The sequence below is a fragment of the Hermetia illucens genome, chromosome 4 (assembly GCF_905115235.1).
Source record: "Hermetia illucens chromosome 4, iHerIll2.2.curated.20191125, whole genome shotgun sequence".
In the NCBI taxonomy this organism is placed as follows: Eukaryota; Metazoa; Arthropoda; class Insecta; order Diptera; family Stratiomyidae; genus Hermetia; species Hermetia illucens.
In genome coordinates, this window is record NC_051852.1 from 46,108,325 (window position 1) to 46,123,079 (window position 14,755).

General features: G+C 39.4%; 1 protein-coding gene and 1 long non-coding RNA gene across 6 annotated transcripts in view; one reads left to right on the top strand and one right to left on the bottom strand.

The window, feature by feature from the left end:
* Positions 1-14,755, top strand: part of LOC119655696 (ras GTPase-activating protein raskol) — a 426,106-nt gene that overhangs the window by 275,298 nt on the left and 136,053 nt on the right. The window lies entirely within an intron of this gene.
* LOC119655697 lies at positions 11,689-12,740 on the bottom strand. Its single transcript, XR_005249942.1, has 2 exons — positions 12,558-12,740; positions 11,689-12,435 (listed from the first exon to the last, which is right to left on the bottom strand). It is a non-coding gene; the product is annotated as an uncharacterized LOC119655697 (long non-coding RNA).

Here is a 14,755-nt window from a genome sequence, read left to right on the forward strand (position 1 = left end):
CATACATACGCATCATAAAGGGGATAAATACGAATCGATGAGAAAGTTTGATCAAAATAAATTGTAGCTCTGACTCACTAGAGTAGTAAAAGCTTATATAATAGTTGTGAATTTAAAGACAAATTACCGCACGTGAAAGGTTATTCCGAACTGAAACATCTTCTTCTTTTTCTTCAGCCGTTGTCCCGTTCACAAACGGGGTCGGCTCGTCGTGATCGGTTTCGTCATTTGGCCCTATCGAATGCCTGATCTGGGTAGGGCTTTTAAATCCCCATCCAGCGTATCAAGCCACCGTTGCTTAACCCTGCCTTTTGGTCGTTTACCATCGACTTCGATGTTCAGACCAATCTTGGCAAGTGAATTCTCGTTAGCACGAATTGCGTGACCATATCTTCGAAGACGCCTCTCTCGTAACTTTTCCACGATCGGTGTAATCAAAACGTGTCACGCCACTAGTCCAACGTAACATCTTCGTCTCCATTACCGCAAGACGCCGTTCATTGTCTTTTATAGTTCGCCAACACTCAGAACCATAGAGAGCGACAGGACGGGGAACATTGCGGTAAATTATTCCGAACTGAAAGATAATCTCATAATAAGTAACAGCGAAGAAGGAGATACACAAGCCAGCTCTTAGTCTAAAGATATGTATGTTAGGAGTGTATTGATCCTGTTTTTGAAAAATTGGCCAACGGTGATTTACTCAAACGCTATTTGGGAAAGAACACTCAAAATAACGAGTGTTACGAATCTGAGACAGGAAGCACGACGCTTTGAGTAGGAACGAGGCGCTTTGTAAGCAATTTTCACTTCGCTGTAGTTCCGACTGACATGGGCTTTATTCTCTGTGCGTGCTTTTTGTGGACAACCTAGACTCGTTAACCCTCTTCATCTTCTTCAATGGCGATTTCTAATTTCCCTGGGGTTCGATTTTCGATATTTTTTCGCTCCACGTTGTCCAGGAAATTTCGGCTACTTCGATCTCGTCGAAGGCAAACGTTGTTGATGAGAAGAGAGTTCTCTCGTCTATCATGTGCTCGAAGACGCCTCCATTACCGTCCTAGATTTTTAAGTTTTAAGAAAAGCTAACTTCCTTTGCTCTCAGCAACCACATTCAGTATGCCCTAATATTTTCTGAGTAGCCAACAAATATGCCATTCAGGCACTCGGGCCGAATTTTCCTTGTTGATTAGTTTGTTGAACGAATATGCTTTGCAGCCATAGATTCAGATTTGTTCGAAATTCTAAAGCGCTCCGATCCACGCTTCCTGAGGAGTTCCGTTTTTCGGTTTCTGTCTGGTTTAAGATCGCAATTTCCATCGCCCAGAAAGACAATGACAGTATTGAATGCCTACGCATAGATTGAGCTGCTTCGGCCAGAATTCTGCTTTTCCCCCCAACGACACCGTTTTGATGGAAATTCAGTCACGCCAGACGATGTTTGATTGCTGCTTTTTTTGGGAATTTTTAACACTTTAGTAGGTTTTGCAGCCGTTTCAGTTTTTAAGTAACAGTATCTCGCACAAAGCTTTTGCGCCCATAGGTATGAGACAATACCAATAAGATAATAAATGATAAGTTGAATGTATAAAATTTTCTCGCATATAATTCAGCCTTTAGCAGATTTGTATGCACGGTCCTGTTCTCATGAGGTTAATCTTAACCAGATCAATGCAGTCAAATCTGGTTCCGCCTGTGGAAACTATTATTGACCCAAAAAAATCCTTATAGGTCAGTTGGAACATATCTGAAGACAAATCTGAAATCTGAAATGTCATTGGACAACTTTCTTATTTTACGGCGTTGAGGTGAACCAGTCATTCGTGCCAAATTTCGGCTTCAAATTGCTCAGTAACCGAGATAACGCATGTTTGGGAATATTATTTACAAAGGTAAAATCAATCGGCGCCCATTTTTGGGAAAAATGAAATGAAGAAATTGGAAAAATGATCTTTGACATCATAGTTGTCACTCATCTGATTTTGAATAAGTCGATTAAAGTGATTAGCCTTTCGAACGGAAACTTTTGAACGTAGATAGATTCCAACTTGTTCCACATTCCTTTGGATGTTGACGGACCTTTCTTTTAGGACCATAAAAGTAGAAGAACGTTTTTCCCCAATAGGTCCGGTCTGTCATCAGGTGGATTCGGACTCAGACTCCCTCAATCCCCAAACGAAAATTTCACTTCGATTTGGTTTAGGTCTGAATATAAGGCGGTTTTCACTCATGCCGTATTTGCCTTTATATAAAGCAACCATCACCACGTGCACTCACTTTCGGTCATGCTGCTCCCAGGATAGAGGTGACACAGTATGTGATGAGTTGCCTCTATCCTGACGAATCCGCCAATCGGCCTTTTTTAACTTGAACTAATTTACAATCTTGACCTTCCTTAATACCACGATTTACACGTCACACTTTATTATTTATGCGTTTCCAGTTCTTTCGAAGAATATCTCTATTAGATTGAAAGCGAAATTTCAGAAAGATTTTTTTTATTTGGGGTTTGTAGAGAGCTTTGTGCTAAGAAAGAAGTAGATTATATTTGACATCAGCGCAATTGGGTACAGTTGAGTTCACCATTGTACACTGCTGCTTCTATGTATGGTTTATATTGCGAGTAAGCTTATAAGGTCTGTTGAATATTTACTCGCGTCTTGTGTCCTCCGAATTGATACATATTAGTGATATACTATGAAGTAAGACAAGCTGAATCTACTGACCTCAAAGAATGTGCACGCTATTTATAAACTTAGTAGTTCAGGTAATCAGAATTTGAACCTTTCGTATAAATTCGGTATCCCTACGCCATCGCTCCACCTCATGTAGGGTTTTCTATGTTTTCTATTTCTACCATAGATATTTCCCTATGAACCTTTGGGATTGAACCATCTTCACTCATACGGATTAGGTGTCCCGCCTACCGCAGCCTATTGAGCCAGTTTCGTTGATAAGCAACATCATATGCTATGGAATCGTCCATCGTCCTGTAGGGGGCCAAACATTCTTCGGAGGATTCTCCCCTGCCAACAACCGTGTGTTTAACGATTGGGATAAAACGGTTTCAAAGTTGTATTCTCCTATCTTTATTGCTTTCGGTTAAGCAGTGATGCTGTCGCTTTTCAGTTTTGGTACTGATATTGGTACCACGTATTTTGTTTTGCCATCTACTTCAATATCGTTAGCATAGGTCAGTAATTGGGTACGCTCTTGACATCAGCATCATAAACTACTTTTTCCAAGGCCTAGTAAAATGATGGATGATAGTGCATCTCGGCATCTTAGACCTTCGCTAATGGTACAAGATCTTGAGAGTGATTGTGATGTTCTTGTCTTACCGCGCACAATGATTAGAGTTGACTGAGCTATCAGGATACCGAATTCTCTCATGTTTTACCCTAGCTATGTTTATCACAACAGGATCGATGAAAATATGGTTAAATCCATGACCATATTCCAATAGTTTACCCATTTGTCTGAAGCGAAGCCTTTCTGGTGGAGGCCGATGATGTTTTAAGCGTGTGAGAACAACATAGTGAAGGGTATCCTATAGATAGTACTCAGTACAAAGTAATATACGTCTACAATTGTTGCACTAAAATATATCTCCTTTTTTACATTTGTGGCAGATAATGCAGCGTTGTCAGTCATCAGGCCTTGAGTTACTGCCCAAACCTAGAACCGTTCGGTCTATTCGATTGCCTTCATATTTAACCAGCTCGGCCGTATTTCTATCAGCACTTGACGACGAATGACTTTCCCGCCGATAAATTGCATGAATTGTTTCTTCCTTGCTTATTGGTTGCAGCATTTGTCTTCACTTGGCGGAAGCAGATATCCACCGATATTCTGGTTGTTGCGCAGTTTATGAAAATATTGAATAAATTACTGCAATGTGCTCATAAATTCGGAAATAAGATTTTCCTCTTGGTTTAGAAAGGATGAGCATCAAGGTCTATATGACTTAATCTTATTGACTAATTGGTAAAACAGGCTTCCTCCAACGTGTCGTAGTGTCTTTTCACATGCCTGCATTGTTCGAGGTGCCCGCATTGCCCGGTATGCAATAATCTTCCTTCAAGTTCCTGGCTTACAGTCATCATCAAACCAGCCGTTCCGACTTTTTTATGACTGGGATCAAGTGTATTTGTGATTATACAAATGATAACGTTCTTTAGTTGGCTCCATCCACAGTTTCCTCGGTTAATAACTAAATGAAAATGAATGAGGATTACGACCTTCGAGAAGAGGGCTCTGACAAGAATAATAGGAACTAAACGAGGGTTTGGGCAATGGTGAATCAGATAGAACCATGAGCTATACCGAGCGATGACACTGTCGCCAAATTAACCAAATTTCGGAAGTTGCCATCAGCATGACTCCTTCGACGTATGGATGAAATTCAGATACCGAAAGGCTCGAAATGGGTTGTAGATCCTCAACGATGACTATTCTGCGCACATGGTTTAATAAATGGCAGCTATAATACATATATAGATAGGAAACTGGTCCCTGTCCGGGACGTCTCTTGCAACGAGGTAACATCAACCTTCAGCTAGCTGGTGAGCACTTTTCTTTCTGGCCAAGGAACACGTTCCATGAGAATGTACTCAAATAATTTGTCCTGTCCTGTCCGAGGCTCGTAACATGGTTTTCCATCTAGGGGTTTCAGTCCTAAACCGTCCTCAACCCGAAGAACTAGTTGGCACAGTTTCTCCCATTTTCAGCCGCAGGAGACTAGCTTTATTTTTTTCCATCTGCTGTTTTCCGTTAAGAAAAAACACAGAGTCGAGGATATGATTTGTTAGTAGAAATGTTGGTGTTGGTTCAGTAAGGATTTCCCAGGTTTTGTACTCCATCGTGGGAACTAGTCAGGCTTTCGCCCTGGGACCTATAATACTCTTTGACCGCCTTATAATGGCAATAATCTTCTCTGCCTCTCTCTCGCTCCTGAATGCACGCTTCCTTCTTAAGGGATGCTTTTTTATATGTACACATGAATATGACTTGCTATTGTCTTATATTCATTTTGATTATTTTTCAATGAATTCGAAAGACCCACACTTTTCTTTTTACGTCACAGTTTTCGTTATAGAAGTTGCCAGGAAAAAGTGAATAATTCAAGCCTTCGAAGCTATGAGACTATCTCTGATTGTGCTTTTCTCCGAATAAACTAGGCTCCGACCTTTAACCACTCGATTAAAAATTCATCAAATTACATTCGCCTTAATTGAAATTGTAATTATTCACACTTGAAAATGGGCAGTTACTTTTCACAATAGAACCAAACAATTAGTTACGACATCGCAGATAATCGCTGATTAACAAACTGTTTAGCTGCTTCCCTTCCAGACATCTCTCCCATTCTACAAGTGCATGGGGCATGGATATACATAGGTAGGTTAATGCTTAAATACGTTTACGAGAATGTACTCATATGTACATATTTAATACGCTTGTGCATTCAATTTACACACTGCAAAAGGTCATAGTAATTGTCATTCTGCGCATCTTATCTCTTTAGATTGTTCTATTGTAGTGAAAAGAAAATGTGGAATATCTTTTGCATTGAATCGACTAATAATCGTAATGGAGTCAAATAATGTAGCCACAATGGTTGCATCACTGTGAATTTCATTGTCTACCAAAAGCCTCCATTGTAATTCATTTTGTGTCTTTGATCTTATGCCAATGGGAAGATATTCCAGCCTATTCTATTATAGACGTAATTAGTGGATTGAAATTAAGCATTGTTGGAATGTTAGTAATTTCACAAGATTATTTGAGAAGATGCCAATTACATGGAGTTGAATTAGTCGCGAGTTTCCCTTGTCGTAGGCTTTCGATTATTGAATAGTAACTTAACTTTAAATGGTAACCTTACTTGGGGCAATGAAATTCTGTGACTCTACAATCAAGTTTTGTAAAGATTTTGCCGAGAGAAAACCCTCTTTACTAAGAAGACGTTAGTCAACGAACTGAATATTTGACTCTTTTGAAAATCAAGGAAAGCTAATTTTAACCTATTAAAATGTTACATTAAGCTAAATGACAGATACAGCGATGATGTTTATAACTGAGCCTGGACCCAGTATATTAATAAATTATTTAAATTTTTTTGATTCAGAAGCCAAAAACATGATTAATGCATGGGAGCCTCTACTAACGTTATACTTACATTTTCCATTATTTTCTCCAATCAACTGCTCCAATCCACTACCTCGGAAAATTAACAGAAAAGCACACACAAAGCCAAAGGAATTAAAAAGGCATTCCTCAAAATTCCCTTTGTAACTGTTATGAATTAAATTTTACCACGAGGTTTTTGACAAGGAGACGAATGATTGCATTGTTGAAAATGGTTCTCATGATTACAAAATCGGTGACTTTATAGAGGACATAAACATGCCAGACGTCGTAACTTCTTCCAGGCACTTTTTTTTCTGAAAATAAATAAAAAAATGGTTGGTATGTTTTCGTTAAATAATAAAATAAAATGGCTGTCTCATCATTCTTCCCCTGCGGTATTTTTCAGAGAAAGTTTTTAAATAGCTAAAACTGAGAAAAAGAAGAATGCATTTGCGCGAATGAAAATAAAGAAAAAAACAATTCATTCAGTGGAAAGGTTGTAGAAGGAGTGCAAGATAATTGTTTGACTTTGAATGCTTGCGCTGAATATCTGTATTTTTGTAATGTTATGAAAGTTGACTGAATGGAGTGAGACGTTTCTTTCAAGACGGAGTTCTTTTATTCAAGATAATGCGGGTGGCATAAAACATCTTGAAATATTTGCAGAAAGATTGTAGTTTTTGAAGAGACCTAAAAATTGCTATAATGCGCACTTGACATTTGTACAATAAAAGAGATTTAAATTCAGAGATTATAAAATTACCATAAAGAATTTTCATTAAAAATGGGAAGCCTTGACTCGTTAAATTGGATTTAAAGCTTCGTATTTTCGAGATAAAAATCCCAATTGGAAACAATTTTTCGAAACTTTAATCTCTGTTTTGTTTAGTAGAATCAGCAACTTTTCATATTCTGCCACTTGGGTTGTGCGACTAAGTAAAAATTAGGCATTTCATTTAAATTTGCCCCATTCGATAGTGGGGTCGGCTCTTCTAAATCGAATTCGCCCTTTTTGTCGGTCATAACCGTGGTCCTGATGAAGTTGAGAGGTCCTCAAATCTACATACATCGGGTAACCTGTTGGTCATTTCCCACCGACTCCGATGTTCCACACCATTTAACGAAAACATACCAACCATTTCTTTATTTATATTTCGGAAAAAAATACATGCATGATCTTATGACGTCTGGCATGTTAGTGTCCTGTATAAAGTCGCCGATTTTTCAATCATGAGAACCATTTTCAACAATGCATTCTCCTTATCAAAAATCTCTCTCTCGATTGCTGTAATACATATCGGATTATTTTATGTGGCACACGTTCAAATGCCTTCTCTATCTCTCTAATATGAGTAATTGTGCAACGTGTATTGTAGTAGTAGGAAGTACTGACTCCTCAGTCCTTGGCTTGCTCCACGGTACTTTGAAAAAAGTTTCGGGCTGGAGGGAAGCCTTTAGAAAGTACACGATATAAATTTAAGTAATAAAATAGTCTGATCGAACCGTGATCGACGATGGTGATCTCGAGAGGTTGCTTGCATTGTTACAATACAATGAATCTGCTAAATGGGTTTTTGGTCGATTTTTGTACAAATATTTCCTTTTTACAGAATGATAAAGCGGTATGTTGTGGAGCTATATTTGTGATCTAATTTCAAACCAACAATGTAACGAATATCATCTATCAACTATAGTATTCACTACATCAGTCCAGGCATGACTATAATCTCATAAATAAAATTGGCACTGTGACCTATCCGTGCAAATATGTATACTGAAAATGAAATCGAAGCTGAATCGGTGTTATCTGCTACAAAACCCGCCTGTCGATTAGAAATGGAGAAATTACCAAAGCGTCCATTATGAATATAATGTATATTTTCTATCTTCTTGTTTCTTCATGGTTATTTTGTCCTTAATTTTCCATGAGACTGAGCTTCAAGTTCGTTAGAATTGCATTTAATACTGTGGAAGTGATTAGCCTTCAACACATTCGCCAGGATTTGAAACTAAAAACGATATATAGAGGTGAGCGTTCTACTATCTGGATCATTGTACCGTCATGTAATAAAGTTTTCTAAAAATGGAAAGCGATTTCAATATCAGAAATGCAGATTCGTAGGAATTTCACTACGCTCGGTGCCCTAACGTAGATATCCTCCGTTTAGGCCTAATTCTACAGTCTCCTTGAGACACGCATTGATTTTGTGACCACAGCCAGAGCTCTGCTGTGACAAGCAACAACAGTACCAGCCTACACTGAGTTTCATGGCTCAGCATTAATACTGGTGGATGTAAGACCTGCCCAAATCTCTACTGAACTGAGGAGTACGAGACCCGAGTTGTAACCGGAACTCCACGCTTGAGGCCCGAAGGTTTCTGTCCGCTTGGACATAATCACAACCTCACCCTAGGGAGCCAACCGCTAGTAACCGGGCAGAGAACACATGCCTCAGGAATGCCCCTGGGACATATAAAGTCAAAGGGCTATACCAGCTTTCATGGTACCATATAACCTCTGTTGAAAGTTCGTGGCAGAAATCACTTCAGATGACTCGAATCCGATCACCCTAGTTAGGCCTTGGAGTATTCGCCTACTGTATCACGATCAGCAAGTCAATGTGAATACACCGTTTTCCGGTGCCACCACCGCCGGCAGGGTCGCTGTCCCATCTTCCTCCTCGTCACTTTAGAACACCCTCGGAAAGCACTGCAATTTCCGAATGCTGCCAATTGATAAACTGTTGTGTATCATGACTTTCAAAAGATCTATAAGGTGGCACTATACCTTGCTTACTCTAGAGAAGATGGAAATGAATTGGCGGCATTGAGGCCAGGCCATTCGTCCACGAAAGTGTTGGCACTTAAATCTAACATTGAACGTTCTGCTCCAATATTGACATTGTCCGAAGTTATAATAGAAGAAGCACCTCCTATCCTTTATTGTTCTGCTTTGAAAGTGGGCTTGAGCGCGATCAATCATTGCCTTGATCGCCTTATCGTGGTGGTTCCTTCCTTTTTATAATTTCTCTCGATGATCTCCAACTTTCGAGGTCCTGTTTCCACGAGTGCTATGTAATTCGGAACCGGATTTTAATAAAAGAAATTAGATAAATAAGGATTTGACACAATAATAGGGATTGTGTTGTGTGATGATTTATATTGTAGATGGCAGAGAATGAGCCGAAACATCGCAAATAAAAAAAGCAAGAGAATATTATTTGTATTTGTATGTATATGAAAAAACAAATTTGTCCTGCGAAACTTTTTCTTTAATCAATTTCCCGCTGTTTTTTAACAGAATGTGTATGAGCAGAGGTGAAAGTAGTTACTTTATAGCATGAAATGGTCTGTATGTAGCGGTGACGGTATGTGGTATGTGACGGTATTTATGAGCGTTATAATTTTTCTACTCGGCTAAAATGTCGACTTTCAAGTCAACTAAGACATATTTGTGGAAATCAACTGAGATACTTTTCCAGCGCCTGGGTATGCTGGTTTCGGTGCCTCCAAAAGGGTGACTTTGAGTTGCACGGCAAAAAACCCTGAGGACTGTCGAAAAAGTTTGAAGACACCGCCTTGCAGGTGTTACTGAACGAGGACGACACGCAAGGCCAGCAATAACTGGCGAACAAACTCGGGATTGGCCAGCAATCTAGGCTAGAAACTCTGGGTTGCAGGTCATAATGGGTTGGAAGGCAATGAGCCCGAGGATGAGCTGGATAAAAACGCCGCTATATGGTCTAGAATTGGAAAACAATGAGCTGGTCAGGAATACCGCTATACTAAGTAGAACCCTTTTGTGGAATTTGAAAGTAATCTCCAAACGCCTACCAGCCACGAGCAAATTAGATGCCCCATTACCTGAATGAAGAAGCTAGATGAAGAGGCCGAAAGTGAACTGTCAGTTACTGTTTTTTCATTTCGAGAGAAATTTGTTTTGCACCGAGTCGTGACCGGGACGGAAAATAGAGCCGCTTTGAGAATCCGAACACACATCGGCGCGAACACCCGACCGTTTGTGCATCCGGTGACATCACGAGGAACTACGTACGAAGAGCTGTTAAAACCTAGATGGCCATCGCTGAGTGCTATCGGCTGGAATTCGTTAACTTAAACCTTATGTTCATTGGAAAAGGCCGTCTTGCAGCAGAACAGCGCTGCAGTCCACTCAACGATTTTGGTGGAAGCGACTATTTCTACTCTTGGCTGAAAATCGTTGTTTCACACACTTCCACGATTCTAGGATGATCATAAAGCAGATTTTGTAGCTAATTACTAAAAAATATAGTAATGCACTATTATTAACTTTATTTGAACTTACATCGGCATGGAGGGTATTTCGGAGCCTAGGCACGGTACTGTGGCAGCTTCATGATTTTTTTCATATTTTTCGGTTGGATAGCTTCTGAAGATGGGTGCGTGAAACAAATTATCATCTTCCCGCCCCCGCCCTCTACCTTTTACGTTAAATGTCAGAACTAAGGCCTGCTGCTGCTTGCGCTCGCAGAGGATAAAACAGAGGCGGTGCTTATCACGAAGTGGTGTCAGGAAACCATCACTCATATCAAAATGGAAAAGCATAACATCACTTCAAAATCAGCCATTAAATATCTTGGAGTGATGATAGATACGAGGTTGAATTTCAAGCAGCATTTACAACATGGCCCGGTCCGATATCAAGTAGATGCGAACTTGGGACTCCTCAATTCCTCAACAGAAAATCAAGCTCCAACCAAGCTTTGGTTGAACTATGGTGGATATAATTCGTAGTCATGTTAGGTTCCACGAATATATATAAGATTAGCGTTAACATCTGTGAGTCCATCGGCCACGCTGTTCTCAAGGTAGCGGTGAGGAGCGTCTGATGAGTTGTCTCTCCCTGGACGAAATCGTAAGCCCTGATTTTTTAACTTTGGGCGTTAAGCTCAAAACGAAGTGTCCGTGGATTACAAAACGCGGGAGTAAGCTGCTTGGCGCAGTCCGAAATCAAGTAAATGCGCAATCAGGACTCTTCAATCCTCAAACAGAGGAACTTACAGCATGTTTGAGACGTCTAATGTTAGCATGGCCCTGGCAATCTGATCTCACGCAGTTTTCACGGGACTTGGCTGATACCGTAAATACTTCCTATAGCTTTAAACTGGACGGCTCATACAATTGTCTCAGCTGCGACAGTATTCCGTAGGACTCGGAGCAGTTTTTCTTCCAGTGTTCTAGTTTCGCAGAGGAGGGGAAGAGTCTAGAGAAGACATTGGGAGGAACAGGAGCACCAGGAAATATAATTATGAAAATACTTGCGAGCCAGGAGAACTGGAGTGCAGGTAACGACATGGTGGCAGGCAAAGGAGGCGACAAAAGTGCGGCTACGATTTTAATCGATGGGCGACGGGAGAGGCTAGAGCCATGCCCACGATGGGATTAAATATTTTGCGGTGGTTTCACGGGGAAGAGGACAAGAGTTAGGGGGTGGTTGTAGTGGGTAAAAATCTCACATGAACATGTGTACCAGTGAATTTGGAAGATTTCCACTTCCGGAAAAAAAAGATAGCCGAATAGGCAGATAGTAAACTGATTTTAATAAGGTTCTCTTTTACAAATATTTTATATTATACAAAACCTTAAAAGTGTGTGGTTTTACAAGAAAAAGTTAAAAAATATATGGTAAGTCAAGGAGCATTTTCCTTGTTACATAAAATGAAGCGTGGTTTTTCAATTTTGCAAAGGCTCAGAATTATCAATAAATCACAGAAATCTTGAATGATGGATCTATCGGAAACATCAACACTAAGCCCATCAATAATTTTTCAACAAATAATCTTGCAAACACTCAAATAAGCTAAATTGGTTAATGACATAAACTTTTTCACTCAGAAATTTTTCTAAATACCACAATTGTGCCGTAGACCAACGCTTTCTAAAATAAGTTCCGCTGAATTCCGCAATAGCAGAAATCCGTCTAATTAACGTCAAAAACCGTATCCCATGTTGGAGGAGTCTCACCGTTTTCTCATTCAATCTTATCTACCTTATCTTCACTAACACAGTCTCTCGATCATGTTGCAATAAAAGTAGCCACACTATTAGGGTCACATCAAATTCTCATCATTGTTTTACATCATTTATCTGTTGCATATTCAGGAAATGGACCACCACTGACAAGATGCTGTAGTTGCATCTCCCCTCAGAAAAAAGTCAATCTTAATTATGGGTAAATGAACGTTAATAAATCACCTGCATCATGGTTAAATCGGAATTCACTTCGCCATTGTCTAGGGGCAAATATCTGGTTGAAATTTAAATCTGCGGAAGATAAATAGATGTTAGCTTTGTGCTGCATTTAGATGGGAGGAAAAAACTGTATAATATCATAGAATAGCAAAAAAGTAACAGCGAAAAAACTGGTAGTTACTGTCTGCGCTTACATAATTCCGATGATACTCGCTGCCGGATACTTTTTTCTGGCCATCACCACACCTTGAAATTAAGCTTACGATTTTTGACTAAGCAAAAATGATATAAAATATGAGAATGAGAAAAAAATCATTATCACGAGTGCATTTATTGCCTTGATTCGGTTGCGCAAAGATTTGCTGTGTACAATTTTGTTGTTGTTTACCGTCTGGCGTTTTCGTTTCAGAGTAGCATGAACTAAAAACAGAATAAATCTATATCCGATCTTAAATCGCTGAGTAGATGGGAAGGTGTTGAAGTGGTTCTTTGGGGGCAGCTGGAAAGAATAATTGTTTAGATGGCAAGATATCGCGCATTAAGTGTAAAATCAACTTTTTTTGGGGCGTTTTTTTTTAAAATTGATTTATGTAGATACAGATGTGTTACAACTGGCCAATGAAGATATAATTTTTCTAAATCGTATTCGTATACACATCCAAAAGTGTTTACATCCCATACTCGGCTTCATCTATCTCTTCTTACTAGATTAGTGTAAATTTCACGGTTGGTATGCATCAGAATTTATTCAATGCAGTTTTGCAACTAAACACCGGTACTTCCACTCTAACCTCCGTCGGAAGCGGAGATAGTCAACGACTGATAAAATTCCATCTAGCTCTTTGAAGTAGCTGAACGTGCATGCACATTACATCTAAGATACCTGGGTGGATACTCGGATGCACATCCGAGACTGTGCAATGTGAAAATCTCAAGAAACCTCTAATTTCCGGTCTAATTGGAAACTACATGAATGATAAATCAATTTATGACATCCGCGGGAGAAGATACAGCTATGCAATAAAAAACTAAAAGATAGAAGGAATAAAGAAGATTTTTTTCTGCGAAAGTTAGTATTTAGTGTGAAGAAGTATTGTGGAAGATACATTCACTTCATTTTCATTGTTCAATACCTTTGAAAAATTTATGAGAATATCTCTCATTTCTAATTTCTAATCATTCTCTTCCTTCGTAAGTTTGCTATTCAGAATTCACATTTAATGTCTCCTCTTTCCTAAATGGTAATTCGAAAGTATAAGTATGTGAGCTGGTGAACTGTACGGGCGCTTTCCGGCTGTTAATTAGAGATGTAAATTAGTTTTTTTGCAATGCTGCAGTTTATACACTTTCTCGAAATGACATTGAATATATTTAGAATGCTGTCCTCTTGAGAATTAGAAAGTAACATAACTTGCACTTACAATTCGATACGAGATTTATGGCAGCTCATGTGGACGATCAGGCTAGGCAACTTATCTACACAAAATACCTTGAAATATGGAAGGAACACTTCACAATTTAATTAAAAAGGGGATAAATGTTCTGATATCAAATAGGGTAACAACTTTGGGGCTAATCGATCAGTAGAATATGGCATGAGAACTGAGGTCTGTCTTAAAGAATCTTGTTAAAATATTGTGAAGATTAGAGCCTCCTTAATTTTTTTTTTTTAATTTTGTTTAAGAATTGAGGGATTCCTAAGTCCACCATCCACTTAATGGCGGATCGGATCAGCTGGAAAGCAATATGCTTTCGCGGTTGTGGTCCTCGGAACCCTCGTCCTTGGGTAAGTATCCAAGATGCAAAATTTAAGACTTGCGGTTTGGTCCAAGGCAGAGGCAACTCATCAGACGCTGCCTCACCTCTGCCATGGGAGCAGCGTGACCAAAGTGGTTACAAAGTGGTATTTGCTCCCTTTTATCAATTCAAAAACACGTCCTGTGTTTGAATTATAACGAACACAAATCTGCTTTGTAAAATTGTTAGGCCTAAGCCGGATGAAGCTAAAATAAAATTTGTTTAAGGATTTCTAAGTCCGCCATTTTATATAGGTCTCTTTTCTTTTAATCGCGGCATTCACATGGTTTTCTTTGCTTCCTCCTCCCTTACTTTCGACAGATCCGATCAGGAAGATCCCATTCTAATTCTCCTGGCATACTATCATTCTTCGCACCAAATTGTTTCGGCGGGCAATTAACCTAGAGTTTCATCTAGTTTTCTTGTTTCGCCCGTCAGTTTTGGAAAATGGAGGAACGGCTTCCGGGTTATTCAGGGCTGCATCGCAGTTTAGGCAATCAGGTGAGGTGTCCAATTGAAACTTGTGGAGATACTGGTGGTAGCCTCCTTGTGCTAAGAGAAACTGGGTGAAGTTATAGTTGAATTGCTTTTTTTC